General features: G+C 46.7%; 2 non-coding genes across 2 annotated transcripts; one reads left to right on the forward strand and one right to left on the reverse strand.

Annotated features, from left to right (window-relative positions):
• The first annotated feature begins 210 nt into the window (after positions 1–210).
• Positions 211–282, forward strand: TRNAG-UCC (transfer RNA glycine (anticodon UCC)). The gene has a single exon. It is a non-coding gene; the product is annotated as a tRNA-Gly (tRNA).
• A 173-nt stretch (positions 283–455) lies between these two features.
• Positions 456–528, reverse strand: TRNAV-CAC (transfer RNA valine (anticodon CAC)). The gene has a single exon. It is a non-coding gene; the product is annotated as a tRNA-Val (tRNA).
• Between the last annotated feature and the right edge of the window lie 13,810 nt (positions 529–14,338).

Below are 14,338 nucleotides of genomic sequence, written 5' to 3' on the forward strand. Positions count from 1 at the left end.
CTAAACCTAATGGGAGGAGGGCACACAGAGAAAGAAGCTTCTGTCCCCCTCCTGGAGCCTGGGCGCTCTCTTGCCTAGCCCTCCCTCTTTCCCACACTGGCGTTGGTTTAGTCTTTCGTAGCATTATCCCCTTCTAAGACATACCGAGTGGTACATTCCCAGAGTTGTGCTGTTCTCCTGTAGGGCTCTGGGAGAAGTTTTGTCAGAAGCGCGTTGGTGGTATAGTGGTTAGCATAGCTGCCTTCCAAGCAGTTGACCCGGGTTCGATTCCCGGCCAACGCAGCTCTATCGTTTACCTTTTCTTAATTCATTCAAAAATTAAATTTAAACACTAGTCGTTAATTGTTTAGTGGTAAATAATGATCAACCGTTAGTCTAATATTTTTTATTGGTTCATAAACCTTGATGTTCAATGAGCATGAAACTGAGGAAATAGATGTAAAAAGTGTACACTATGTTCCCGCCCGGGATCGAACCGGGGACCTTTCGCGTGTGAGGCGAACGTGATAACCGCTACACTACGGAAACCGACGGATAAAGGGTCTGTCATAAGTCCTGATATCTCTTAACAATCTGTGTGTCCTGGGCTGCTGCTGAAAAGACTGAGTAATTAATTAATGTTAGACGCCAGAGGTTATTTGATATTTATTTTGCAGTCACACTCAGGGCAAACACAGAAGAAGAAGGCAAGGAGCACTTTAGCAATGTAAAAAGAGCAGGAGGACTTGTTGCACCTTTAGAGACTAACACATTTATGAGCGCATCAGCTTTCCTGGGCCACAGCCCACTTGGTCGGATGCATAGAATGGCACAGAGAGTAAGAAGACATACATATACATAGAGAGCACATGAAAATGTGGAGTAAGAAGTTAATTAATTAAGATGAGCTATTATCAGCAGGAGAAAAAAACCTTTGTAGTGATCATCAAGATGGCCCATTTAGACAGTTGACAAGAAGGTGTGAGGCTCCTTAACATGGGGAAATACAGTCAATATGTGGCATGACCCAGCCACTCCCAGTCTCTAGTCAAACCCAATTTAATGGTGTCTAGTTTGCATATTAACTCAAGCTCAGCAGTTTCTCGCTGGAGTCTGTTTTTGAAGCTTTTCTGTTGCAAAATTGCCACCCTTAGGTCTTTTACTGAGTGGCCAGAGAGGTTGAAGTGTTCTCCTACCAGTTTTTGAATGTTATGATTTCTGATGTCAGATTTGTGTCCATTTATTCTTTTGGGTAGAGACTGTCTGGTTTGGCCAATATACATGGCAGAGGGGCATTGCTGGCACAGGATGGCAGATATCACATTGGTAGAAGTACAGGTGAACGAGCCCCTGATGGCGTGGCTAATGTGATTAGGTCCTATGATGGTGTCACTTGAATATATATGTGGACAGAGTATAGCTCATCTTAATGAATTAGCCTCTCACTCCACTTTTTCATGTTCTCTATATGTATATATATTTCTTCTTACTATATATTCCATTCTATGCATCCGATAAAGTGGGCTGTAGCCCACGAAAGCTTATGCTCTAATAAATTTGTTAGTCTCTAAGGTGCCACAAGTACTCCTGTTCTTTTTGCAGATACAGACTAACAGGGCTGCTACTCTGAAACCTGTAATTTAGCAATATAAAGTGCAATGTAAGCCCTAATTATTCTTAATTTATTAATTACGGGGTGGTTTATTATTAATTAACAACACATAATAATAATGTAGTTAATGTTCACAAAACAAGCTGAAAAACTAGGGTGTGATATCAACGCTAAAAATAATAGATTTGTGACTGATTCTAAAATATTTGGATTATTAATAATATAAATTATAAATACTGCGAATCTGTGAATAGAGTAAGCAAAAATTCGTAAATCACTTTGGAGATACAAACAGCAATACAACACCTCAGCCCTGCAATGAACTCGCAGGGATCCTAAAAGTTAAGTACTATTAATTCATTACTGATTATTAAAATAAATGTTGATTATTAATAACAACTAAGCAACACTATTAGTTGGTTGTAAGTCAGCGTAGGTAAAGCACTTTGAACATATTATAAAGTGCAGTCTAAATGCTAAGTATTATTGGAACCAATGTTGCAAAGTACTTAAGCGTGTGCATAACGCATATTGGAGCAAACACTAATGTTTGTGTTTTAACTTCAGGAGTGTGAATAACCTAAATCAATCAATCAAGCTATGGCCAGACATAATTGTTTTGCAGAATCAGGGCCTAGAGATGAATTGAGGCATGGGTTCTTGTTTATACTGTTCTATTCCAGGGGTGCTTTTATCATGTTCAATGGCAGTTATGAGCCTTTGAGGATCTGGGCCCAAGGCGGCCTTCCAGTCATGCATTAACCCACGTGACTGACATCTGTCACTTGTTTGCCAACCCCAAGCACTGAAAGATTATGAGGTAGGCCCCCAAAATCATGAGATTAAAAAAAATAGAAATTTTGGGTTTTTTTATTTGTCTTCTGATTTCAGAACATTATGGGTGCACTTGCTTCACATTTCCAGGTTTTCTTTGCAACCAGAAGAGCTAGAAACTTACATTTTTTAAATGAAAACTGAGAGCCTCATGTTGATTTCAGGAGCTGAGGGTTTAAAAATAAGCACCACCAAATACTATGAAATCATGATGGTTGGCAACACATCACGTGCTTAAAGTTAAGCACATGGGCAAGTCTTTGGCTGAATATGGGCCATTGTAATTAATGAGTAGTATAATATATTGTTAGTAATAACTACAAAGAGCAATATGTGCGTGATCCTGTGAAGAGTTGACTCTGCTCCTGTTGACATCAATGGGAAATGAGGGTGTTTGCTGTCTTGTGGGATCCATCCCGTGGTATTGGCATATCGTATATCTACACAGGGGGTTTCAACACCCCGTACCCCTCAATTGCAGAGGGTTAAAATGCGTGTAATCTGCAGATCCATGCACAGACCAAGGGCCGCGTATCTCCCTTATGGCCCTTTGTGACAAGCCCAGCTCAGAATGACAGAGGCCAACGATTTTGTGTGCTTCCATATTTGTGGTGTCCGGCCTGAGACCTCCGATTTTCACAACTGCTGAGAACCCACAAGGAAGCAACTGGGCGCTGCATCTTGCTGGACTCCTCTAAAAATTAGGATAAGGGGCCACTTTGTAAATTGGGCCAGAGTAGGCATCTTCCATTCATATCCTCCATTCCACTACCAGCCCCAGTCCCTCGCCTTCAGGCCTGTAAGCAGCCCCCTGAGCCATTCCAACCCACGCGGAGTAGAGGGCATCCACGGAAGAAGTGACTAGCCCGAGCTGGTACATTCACAACCTCATGTTATTCCAGCAGCTTGATTCATTTGTCTGACAGCCTGGCAGGGAGTCTCAGCTTTGCATTTTCCTTGGATTGATTTGCATTCTGTATGGCTCATGTGTGCTATCCCTGAGCAACCCACCCGCCTCCAAGCTGCTGCTAGTGTGGATGCAGCTGCCACCAGGTGTCGGCAGAAGAGTAGGAATACAGGACAGGCCTTCCTTCCCCTCCTTGCAGAGCAGGGATCCCACAGCTCAGGAAAGAGAGTTCCAAGCAACTGACAGTAGCAACAAGAGGTCTGTCCTTGGCCTTCTGAGCAAGACTCTGGGAGGGGCCTGTAGGGAAGGCAGTAATGCGAGATCCTACAGATGTGGAGGGAGCTTGGAGGAGTTCTGGGGGTGGGTTGAAGGAGTGAGGGACCTGCTGCTGGAGAAGGGGGAAGAGAAGGGAACTCCGTGTGGGGAGTAAATCAGCCTCCGTTGCAGCCGCATCAAAGCTGGGTGCAGTTCTGCTGGTGTCCTGAGGGAGCGCTGTTGGGCAACAGCTCTGCGGGGTGATGTCAGAGGCATGGAGCCAGCCAGCAGGGAGGCGCCAGAGCCCTGACTGAGATTCAGAGGGCTCGAGTAGCCCACTCCGGCCGGGGCCAACTCCCTTGCCTGCTCCACACTCTTGGGCAGAAGCCCTGCCTGCAAGCAGAGCTGCTTCAGTACACCGTGGGCCAAATGTTGCTCTCCGTGGCCACCACGCAGCACTACCAGGGTAACCCTGAGCAGGACTGGGCACAATAGAATAATAACCCCTACCTCTTTTTCAATCGATCTCAAAGGATCCTTTATTTAGGAGGTCAGCGCCACTAACCCCATTTTACAGATGGGAAAACTGAGACTCAGAGAGGTGCCCAAGGTCACCCAACAGGTTATTTCCACAACCAGGGCTCACCATGCAATGTTGCCAGCTCTACCGGGTTTCATGATAATTGGTGTTTCTATTAAAGCCCCAGTTGCTGGAATCATACAACTATATGAGACACTCAGCTTCCATATATTTTTTTAAACAAAATTATGTTCCTAGCCCTCATGGCTGCAAAGAGAAGCATGAATAATAATAACACCAGATTGCCCTTCTATAGCGGCTTTCATCAGCAGAGCTCAAAGCGTTGTACAAAGGACGTCAGCATCATTATCCACATTTTAGAAATGGGGAAACTGAGGCAGAGAGGGGAAGTGAATTGTCCAAGGTCACCCCATAGGCCAGTGGTAGAGCCAAGAAAACCACCCACATTTCCTGCATCCCAGTCCAGTGTGCGAGCCACTTAACCATGAAAACACGCCCCTTGTCTAAACTAAAGGCTCAGAAATCTGAAGAGAAATTAAAAGACCCCAAACTTTTATGCTATTTTAGTTTTTTAACCTCATGATTTATTCTCAAGCCAATCTCGTGCCTTTGGGGGGGAGGGGCTAACTCAGGATTTTTAACCATGGACCAATGTTGAAAGGGCTTTGCAATACTGAGAGTGGAACGAACATGAGTGGAGATGTTCTCCCAAGCTCCGCCCACAGCCCACGCCCCGCCCACAGCCCATGCCCCGCCCATAGCCCAACTCTGCCCACTCAACTTGAGGCCATTCAGCTCTCCATAACACGGTCATCCCTCACCTTTCTTACATGCTTTGTTCAGCAGTGAACTAGTTAATGCTGACATTAGACTTCAGTGTTAATACTCATTGCAAACAGTAGGGATAGTTCGCACCTGTTTCAGAGATCTTGTTTCAGGCAGCTGACAGACTCAGGCAGATGTCACTGCATCAGTTTACAGTTTGAAGTTTTTCTTTGCTACCATAAGGGTTGACGAGTTAATTATCATCATGATTATTATTATTATTATTTTAATAAATTGAAGCTTGGATTCTGGAGCACAAGTGGAAGCCCCATCCCAGGAAAAGTAGTAGCTCATTGAACTGCTGTAAGCCAGCCCAATCTGTCCTCTGCACCAAAAGGTACGGATAGCTCTAAGGACCAGGCTCAGTGCTGGGTATAAGTAGATGCAACCCCATCAATGTCAGTAAGAGCTGTGCTTCCTTGCACCACTTTGATCCCTACTGGGCTATAAGTCCTGATGAAGAGCAAAAAGAAACTGCCATTCATCACAAGAAAAATCCCTCCTGTTGGAAATCAGAGCTTGCACAATATTGTGCATGCAACATACCCCAGCACTGATCTCCTCTAACCACCTCTTCCCCAATCGGGACATACACACAAAGTCCATATGTGGACACTGTTCCGGTAGGCAAGAGGAGGAAGCCAGCTCTTCCTGTAAGACTGGAACGTTTATGCCTGTGTCTCTGTAAGTGAGTGCAGCTCTTGCTGGGGAACAGCCACGAGATGAAGGAGGCTGTTTGAACACCTGCCAGTGTATGTCAACGTGAACCCGGCTCCAGGGACATCTATTTGGATAGGTCTTGGTGAGATTGGAGCTGAGGCCGTGTCTATGGCTTTATGCTCCTCAAGGACATGTTTCAATGCCTGTAGAAATTCACTGCCAGCGCAATTTTAGAAAAGAAAACCGTATGCTGGAGAGTGACTCATCAGAGAGACTCACACGTGAACTGAATGAATCTCTCTCTCGATCTAGGCTTTTCTGCCTCACCTGGCACCATGGTATCTGGGTTCCATACACAGTTACATCAGTCCTTGGCCCTGATCCAGGAAAGCACTTGAACACAAGTGACTCTAAACGCATGAGCAGTCCCTTTGACTTTACTGTAGGCTTCAGAGGGGCTAAATCATGGGTTTAAACTTACTTATGCTCCTGGCTGGATCTGAGGCCGAATGACTAGGTCTGCCAATGAAGGGACAGAATAAACCAAAGCCTTTTGCCACCATCAGGGCTGCCTTCCCGAACATTGTCCTGAATATCTTTTTCCAAAGAAGGCTCCATTCACTAAGGACCTATCAATAAATATGACCTTGTCTGGGAGTTCAATCACCTAGTTTGATCCCTGAGCCAGTGACAAACACAGTATCACCAACTCTCATATGAACATAAGAATGGCCATACTGGGTCAAACCAAAGGTCCATCTAGCCCAGTATCCTGTCTTCCGACAGCAGCCAATGCCAGGTGCCCCAGAGGGAATGAACAGAACAGGGAATCATCAAGCAATCCATCCCCTCTCGCCCATTCCCAGCTTCTGGCAAACAGAGGCGAGGGACACCATCCCTGCCCACCCTGACTAATAGCCAATGATGACCTATCCTCCATGAATTTATCTGGTTCTTTTTTGAACCCTGTTACAGTCTTGGCCTTCACAACATCCTCTGGCAAGGAGTTCCACAGGTTGACTGCGTTGTGTGAAGAAATACTTCCTTTTGTTTGTTTTAAACCTGCTGCCTATTAATTTCATTTGGTGACCCCTAGTTCTTGTGTTATGAGAAGGAGGAAATAACACTTCCTTATTTACTTTCTCCACACCAGTCATGATTTTACAGACCTCTATCATGTCCCTCCTTAGTCATCTCTTTTCCAAGCTGAAAAGTCCAAGTCTTATTAATCTCTCCTCATACGGAAACTGTTCCATACCCCTAATCATTTTTGTTGCCCTTTTCTGAACCTTTTCCAATTCCAATATACCTTTTTTAAGATGGGGCGACCACAGCTGCACGCAATATTGAAGATGTGGGCATACCATGGATTTATATAGAGGCAATATGATATTTTCTGTCTTATTATCTCTCCCTTTCTTAATGATTCCCAACGTTCGGTTTGCTTTTTTGACTGCCGCTGCACATTGAGTGGATGTTTTCAGAGAACTACCCACAATGACTCCAAGATCTCTCTCTTGAGTAGTAACAGTTAATTTAGACCCCATCATTTTATATGTATAGCTGGGATGATGTTTTCCAATGTGCATTACGTTGCATTTATCAACACTGAATTTCATCTGCCATTTTGTTGCCCAGTCACCCAGTTGTGTGAGATCCCTTTGTAGCTCTTCGCAGTCTGCTTTGGACTTAACTGTCTTGAGTAGTTTTGTATCATCTGCAAATCATCTCATGATTTCATGGTGAGTCTCACAATATTTGGAGTTTTTCTGAAAGCCCCAGCTCTTGCAGTCATGAGGTTACATAAGGATCTTGGCTTCCATGTTTTAAACAAAGTAAGCTTCTCGCCCTGGTGGCTGCAGAGAAAAGCTTGCAAATGCATCCCAAAGGCTCAGATTCCAGAAGGCAAATCAAAAGAACCCCATTTATTTATTTATTTTAAAATCTCGTGATTTTTAAGCCAATCTCGTGATGTTTTGAGGACCTGGCTCATGAGTCTGGGGGTTGGCAATATTGTAAACATGCTTTCAGATTGTGGTAGGGTCTGGATCTTAAATTATGTTCCGTAGCCACACTGAAGCTGTGGGACCGTGTCTGCATTCACATTTTTGTTAATGTCTCCCAGCATTCCACCACTGCCAGCATAGCCCCTGTGGGGTTAACAGCCGTGAAACCAACAGTGTAGCCCATCTAGCTGACCCGATGGTGAAAGAAACAGAGGCCAGAGGAGTGTTCCCACCTTTTCATGCACCAGCAGAGCTGGTGGGAGAATATCAGTCTGGACAAGACCAGATGGTTTCAAGCCACACCGCGAAGACCTATTTAACTCCAAGAATAAGTGAACTCTTTGGAGACAGGACAGGGCAGAGTCTGTGCTGTGCCTCACACAGACAGCACAGCCCAGGCGACGGCAGGGCACAAGTGGATCCAATCCCTGCAGCAGTCGTAGGAGCAGAAGCAGGCCCCAAAAAAATCCCAGAGAGGCACGAAGGGACCACAAGGACCAACACCCCATTGCAGTCACTCTAGCCACATTCAATAAACAGGCTTAAATCTGATCAATTTCATAATCTAGATGGGCCCAACGAGAAAGAGTAAAACAGAGAGGGGTGGTGCTGCCCAGTGGGTAGGCCATTGGCCTCGCAATCAGGACACCTAGAATCTATTCCCATTCTGCTGTGAGACCAAGGGCAGGTGGTTTCCCCTCCTGCCTTTTGTCTGTTTAAATTGCAAGCCTCTCAATGTTGTATAAACAACAGTAAAAGAGCATGCAGGGGCTAATTTAGATGTGAGGGGTAAATGACCCTGTGTATTGCTCCAGTCACTGCACTGGCTGAATTACCCCCTTCTAAACTGGCTTTTTCACTGGTGTAATGAGTGGTGTCATGCTCTACTTTGTTTAGGTGACAAACCATAATGACTCCAAAGTCGTCTGCCCCCCGCCCCCCCCCCGCCCCAACAGTCGGCATGATTTGTTACATGAGAATGGAGAGACATTCAGGGGAGCTCAGAGCCCCATCAAGCAGGGAAGTTGACAACCAGAGCTGAAAGACAAAGCTGCCTTCACAATACCTCCAATTAGCCATTCATTTGGGCCACCCATAGAACTGGGAGCACATCCCTTGTGCCGGGAGATAAAACAAGAAAGGATTCAATAGCACTGATTCAAATTAGGTCAGGCTGGTTTTTGAGTTGCAGGGGCTGTACCATAGCAGTCACACGACCAGGGAGGGGGCAGACAAAGGAAAGAAGACCGACCAGGCAAGTGGCACAGGGGGCAGGTGCAGAGGGGGACATATTGCAATAAAAATTATTCTAACAAGAAGAAAAGGGGCTGAATGGACTGCACAAAACAGGCTGGTCAAAAATACACCCTGCTCCTAGATAAGCCAACCCCACTGCTTCCCAGGCTTAGCCAGGGACTACTGAATCAATAGAGATGGCAACACAGTCTGCAGCCTTGACCGGTAGGTGATGGGGAGAGCGGGGAGAAATTCACTCCTTTGCAGAGCAAATTCTCCTGTGCATCAAGTAGGCTGATCCTCAGAAGCAGTTAGGAAATCAGTGGGAGTTAGGCTCCTAAACACCTTTGAGAATCTGGGCCACAGAGTTTATGGGTGCGTGGATCTTGTTCTGGTCCCTCTGCATGGGGATGGATTCCACCCCATCTGAAGATCTCCAATTGTCCAGCCAGCTTTCTTTCGTTCCTTGCACCTCACAACCCTGCTGTGAAGCACCGGCCTGTTATCCCCATTGTACTGCAGAGGCGATGGAAGTACTGAGACACTGCACAAGATCGCACAGCAAGTCAGTGGCAAAGCTGGGTTTAGAACCCAGCTTGGTTTACAGTCCCCAGAATTAACCCCTTGATTATCACTCCTTCCCATTTAGGGTGACCTAATAAATCTATTCTCGTGTCGTATGTTTGAGGTTCTATGAAGTCTTGTTCTTAGCTCTGGGCTGATGGATTGACCTTGGAGAGAGTCAGAGACCTAGTGAAAATAGCCTCATGGGTCCAGCTCTTGGGCCTTGGAAATTTGGTTCCAGCCCCGGACCAGGCTATCAAATAATTAGTATTATTACAACAGGGGTTATTTACATTTGTGACTGTTTATCTGGCAGCGGAGAACAGGGCCGTTTCTGTGGCGATGATCAGGGCAGCCAGAGATATTTACAAGAACCTGATCTTTGAAGGCTGCCTGGCCTGGTGAGTTGTTGTTACGATCTGAAATCTGCAAACTAAACAAGTTCATGTAGGTGAGTCTGCTTACTCGCGGGGAGTTTTAAGAGCAAGGGCTCACTCCTGTGAGGCCTTTCTTAATAAATCTCCCAGTGACGTCTCTCCTGCCCCAGATTGGAACAACGGAGGCGAAGTTGCATTGCTAGAGGACCAAAGAAACATTAACTAGCGGAAATGTGTGTGCAGAGGCAGGGCACTTCCCACCAAAGAAAAAACAGATCCAGACATTTAACACAGGCAAAGCCTTTCACGTACACGCAACGTTCCCATGGTTAGAAGCTGAAGCCAGGCAATGGAAGTTAGGAGTCTAAATACCTTTGTGGAGCCAGGCCATACAAGGATAATTAGAATCATAGAATCATAGAATATCAGGGTTGGAAGGGACCTCAGGAGGTCATCTAGTCCAACCCCATGCTCAAAGCAGGACCGATCCCCCACTAAATCATCCCAGCCAGGACTTTGTCAAGCCTGACCTTAAAAACATCTAAGGAAGGAGATTCCACCTCCTCCCTAAGTAACGCATTCCAGTGTTTCACCACCCGCCTAGTGAAAAGGTTTTTCCTCATATCTAACCTAAACCTCCCCCACTGCAACTTGAGACCATTACTCCTTGCTCTGTCATCTGCTACCACTGAGAACAGTCTAGAGCCATCCTCTTTGGAACCCCCTTTCAGGTAGTTGAAAGCAGCTATCAAATCCCCCCTCATTCTTCTCTTCCGTAGACTAAACATCCCCAGTTCCCTCAGCCTCTCCTCATAACTCATGTGTTCCAGTCCCCTAATCATTTTTGTTGCCCTTCGCTGGACTCTTTCCAATTTTTCCACATCCTTCTTGTAGTGTGGGGCCCATAACTGGACACAGTACTCCAGATGAGGCCTCACCAGTGTCGAATAGAGGGGAATGATCACGTCCCTCGATCTGCTGGCAATGCCCCTACTTATACATCCCAAAATGCCATTGGCCTTCTTGGCTACAAGGGCACACACTTGACTCATATCCAGCTTCTCGTCTACTGTAACCCCTAGGTCCTTTTCTGCAGAACTGCTGCCGAGCCATTCGGTCCCTAGTCTGTAGCGGTGCATTGGATTCTTCTGTCCTAAGTGCAGGACTCTGCACTTGTCCTTGTTGAACCTCATCAGATTTCTTTTGGCCCAATCCTCCAATTTGTCTAGGTCCCTCTGTATCCTATCCCTACCCTCCAGCGTATCTACCTCTCCTCCCAGTTTAGTGTCATCTGCAAACTTGCTGAGGGTCAATCCACACCATCCTCCAGATCATTGATGAAGATATTGAACAAAACCGGCCCCAGGACTGACCCTTGGGGCACTCCACTTGATACTGGCTGCCAACTAGACATGGAGCCATTGATCACTACCCGTTGAGCCCAACAATCTAGCCAGCTTTCTATCCTCCTTATAGTCCATTCATCCAGCCCATACTTCTTTAACTTGCTGGCAAGAATACTGTGGGAGACAGTGTCAAAGGCTTTGCTAAAGTCAAGGAACAACACGTCCACTGCTTTCCTTCATCCACAGAACCAGTTATCTTGTCATAGAAGGCAATTAGATTAGTCAGGCATGACTTGCCCTTGGTGAATCCATGCTGACTGTTCCTGATCACTTTCCTCTCATGTAAGTGCTTTAGAATTGATTCCTTGAGGACCTGCTCCATGATTTTTCCAGGGACTGAGGTGAGGCTGACTGGCCTGTAGTTCCCAGGATCCTCCTTCTTCCCTTTTTTAAAGATGGGCACTACATTAGCCTTTTTCCAGTCGTCCGGGACTTCCCCCGATCGCCAGGAGTTTTCAAAGACAATGGCCAATGGCTCTGCAATCACATCCGCCAACTCCTTTAGCACTCTCGGATGCAATGCATCCGGCCCCATGGACTTGTGCACGTCCAGCTTTTCTAAATAGTCCTGAACCACTTCTTTCTCCACAGAGGGCTGGCCATCTCCTCCCCATGCTATGCTGCCCAGTGCAGTAGTCTGGCAGCTGACCTTGTTCATGAAGACAGAGGCAAAAAAAGCATTGAGTACATTAGCTTTTTCCAAATCCTCTGTCACTAGGTTGCCTCCCTCATTCAGTAAGGGGCCCACACTTTCCTTGACTTTCTTCTTGTTGCTAACGTACCTGAAGAAACCCTTCTTGTTACTCTTAACATCTCTTGCTAGCTGCAACTCCAGGTGTGATTTGGCCTTCCTGATTTCACTCCTGCATGCCCGAGCAATATTTTTATACTCATCCCTGGTCATTTGTCCAATCTTCCACTTCTTGTAAGCTTCTTTTTTGTATTTAAGATCAGCAAGGATTTCACTGTGAAGCCAAGCTGGTCGCCTGCCATATTTACTATTCTTTCTACACATCGGGATGGTTTGTCCCTGTAACCTCAATAAGGATTCCATCAGTTCCCTGAGGGAGTCAAAGTCTGCTTTTCTGAAGTCCAGGGTCCGTATTCTGCTGCTTTCCTTTCTTCCTTGTGTCAGGATCCTGAACTCGACCATCTCATGGTCACTGCCTCCCAGGTTCCCATCCACTTTTGCTTCCCCTACTTAATTCTTCCAATTAGCCATTGGAACAATTTACATTGGGATTTGGTGGCTCCTGCGTCACTTGAATCCTTTAACCTGAGACTGGGCGACTTTCTAAAAGCCATGCTGGAGTTCAACCAGAAGTTAAACTTGATGCATGAGTCACTGGATGCAACTTTCTGGCTTGTGTGATTAGATTATCCTAATGGTCCTTTCTGGCCTCAAGTCTATGAATCTGTGGCGATCACAGTGTTGCCAGTTTTCAGGGGTTTATCACAAGCCGTGCAATATTTGACGCTTTTCTTAAAGCCCTGGTGTCATGTGAATACACCAAAATCTCATTTCTGTTCCTTGGGGTTGTGGAGACAAATGCAAACCCTAATGGTTCCAAAACCAGAAGTCAAATAAAAGGGATCCCGTATATGTATTATTTTTTTTAAAACCCTCATGATTTTGGGGGGCCTGGCTGCAAACTGTTGAAACTCCAGTGGCTGGCAAGGCTGGATTGAAATATAAGTCCCTGCATCAAGCAAGCCCAGCGGTTCCAAGGCCCCTTCATGTGTTGAAGGAGGCTGATTTATTCCCTGCCTGTTTGTTTCCTGATGTTTTAGTTTATTTTTCCTTCTTTTATCAGCTGCAGCTGAGACAGGAAGGGGGCGGGAGGAGGGTTTTGTTCCTCTCTGTAGATAACGGAAGCTGTGTTTGTGCAGCCATGGTGACAGAATCCAGGGCGCTTTCTGGCTTCCAAGTGGTTTGCTCCCTACCCCTGGCTCCCAAGTGCTGGTGAAAGTGGGGCAGACAGAGATGAGCCTTTGTCTCTCAAGTGCTTCAGCTATTGCTACTAATTAAGCAGAGAGCTCTACTGCATCCCCCCCTCAACCTCGCCAGCTTAAGGAGAGTCGAGTTGGGTCTAAAGAGAATCGAGAGGCAGGGCTGTCTTATGGTGACAGCCGGGCACTCAGAGCCAGGACTCCTGGGTTCCTCTCCTGGCTCTGTCACTTGCTAATTGCACTGACAGTGACCTACCTCGGGAAGGGGCTGTTTGAAAAGCGCCCCCACGATGGCCTAGGTGTTACGACTAGTTGAATGTATTATATTCCCGGCGTCAGGTTGCTCTTTCCCTTCTCACTGCATTCACTCTTCTCTTACCCTTAGCAGTGGGTCCTTCCAGGCCAAGTTGCATGTTAGCAGGGCGGGCGGGTGGCGGTGTGTGTGGAGGGAAGTGAGGAGCTCTTACCCTACAGCTGCCTCTTCTGCACCAGTTCACTGGATAAACAGAGAACCACATCCAGCGTCTCTCAGCTGAGCTACACGTACACACAAACAGCAGAGAAACCAGTCTCCCCTCTGCCAAGCGCCGGTGGAGAATTGCTGCTGTTCCTCGGCCAGTAAAGCCGCCCTGCTTATTCTTTGTCCCAGCCTGTAACATCAACGCGCAGCAGATGAGCCGTGCAGGGTGTCAAAGGAGATCATGCATCCGTGCGTTAGTGCATGTTTCCTATATGCCCTGGTCCCAGACGCCGGGCCTCCGAGCCCCCTTTCTCCTAGGCCCCTAGGTCAGGCAGGCAGTGCTCTAATGGCCCTCGGTAAGCAGAGGGCACGGATCACTACCTTGTCCCCTTCCCTGGGGGTTGCCATCCGCTGAGGCTAGGCCTTGGGATGCTGTCGTTACCAGTTCAGCAGTAATCAGCCCTGAGGCAGGAAGTGGAAACTTTCAAGTGGCAGCCACTTAGCTTCATTAGAGGCATCGAGAGAGAAAACAAGCCTCAGGTGGGGCAGTGAAAGTAGACGCTCTGGGGGGGCATCCCTGACACCACTGCCTTCCATACAGGTCTCTGGGTAAGCTTGAGCTCGCATGAGGGGGAAGAAAACACAAGATTCTGGGATGGGGCAGGATGGCTTGACTGGCCTCAAGGCTTGAAGTGGACACAGCCACGACGGAATCCTACAGCCTGT

Source organism: Eretmochelys imbricata, chromosome 25, assembly GCF_965152235.1.
Source record: "Eretmochelys imbricata isolate rEreImb1 chromosome 25, rEreImb1.hap1, whole genome shotgun sequence".
NCBI lineage: Eukaryota > Metazoa > Chordata > Testudines > Cheloniidae > Eretmochelys > Eretmochelys imbricata.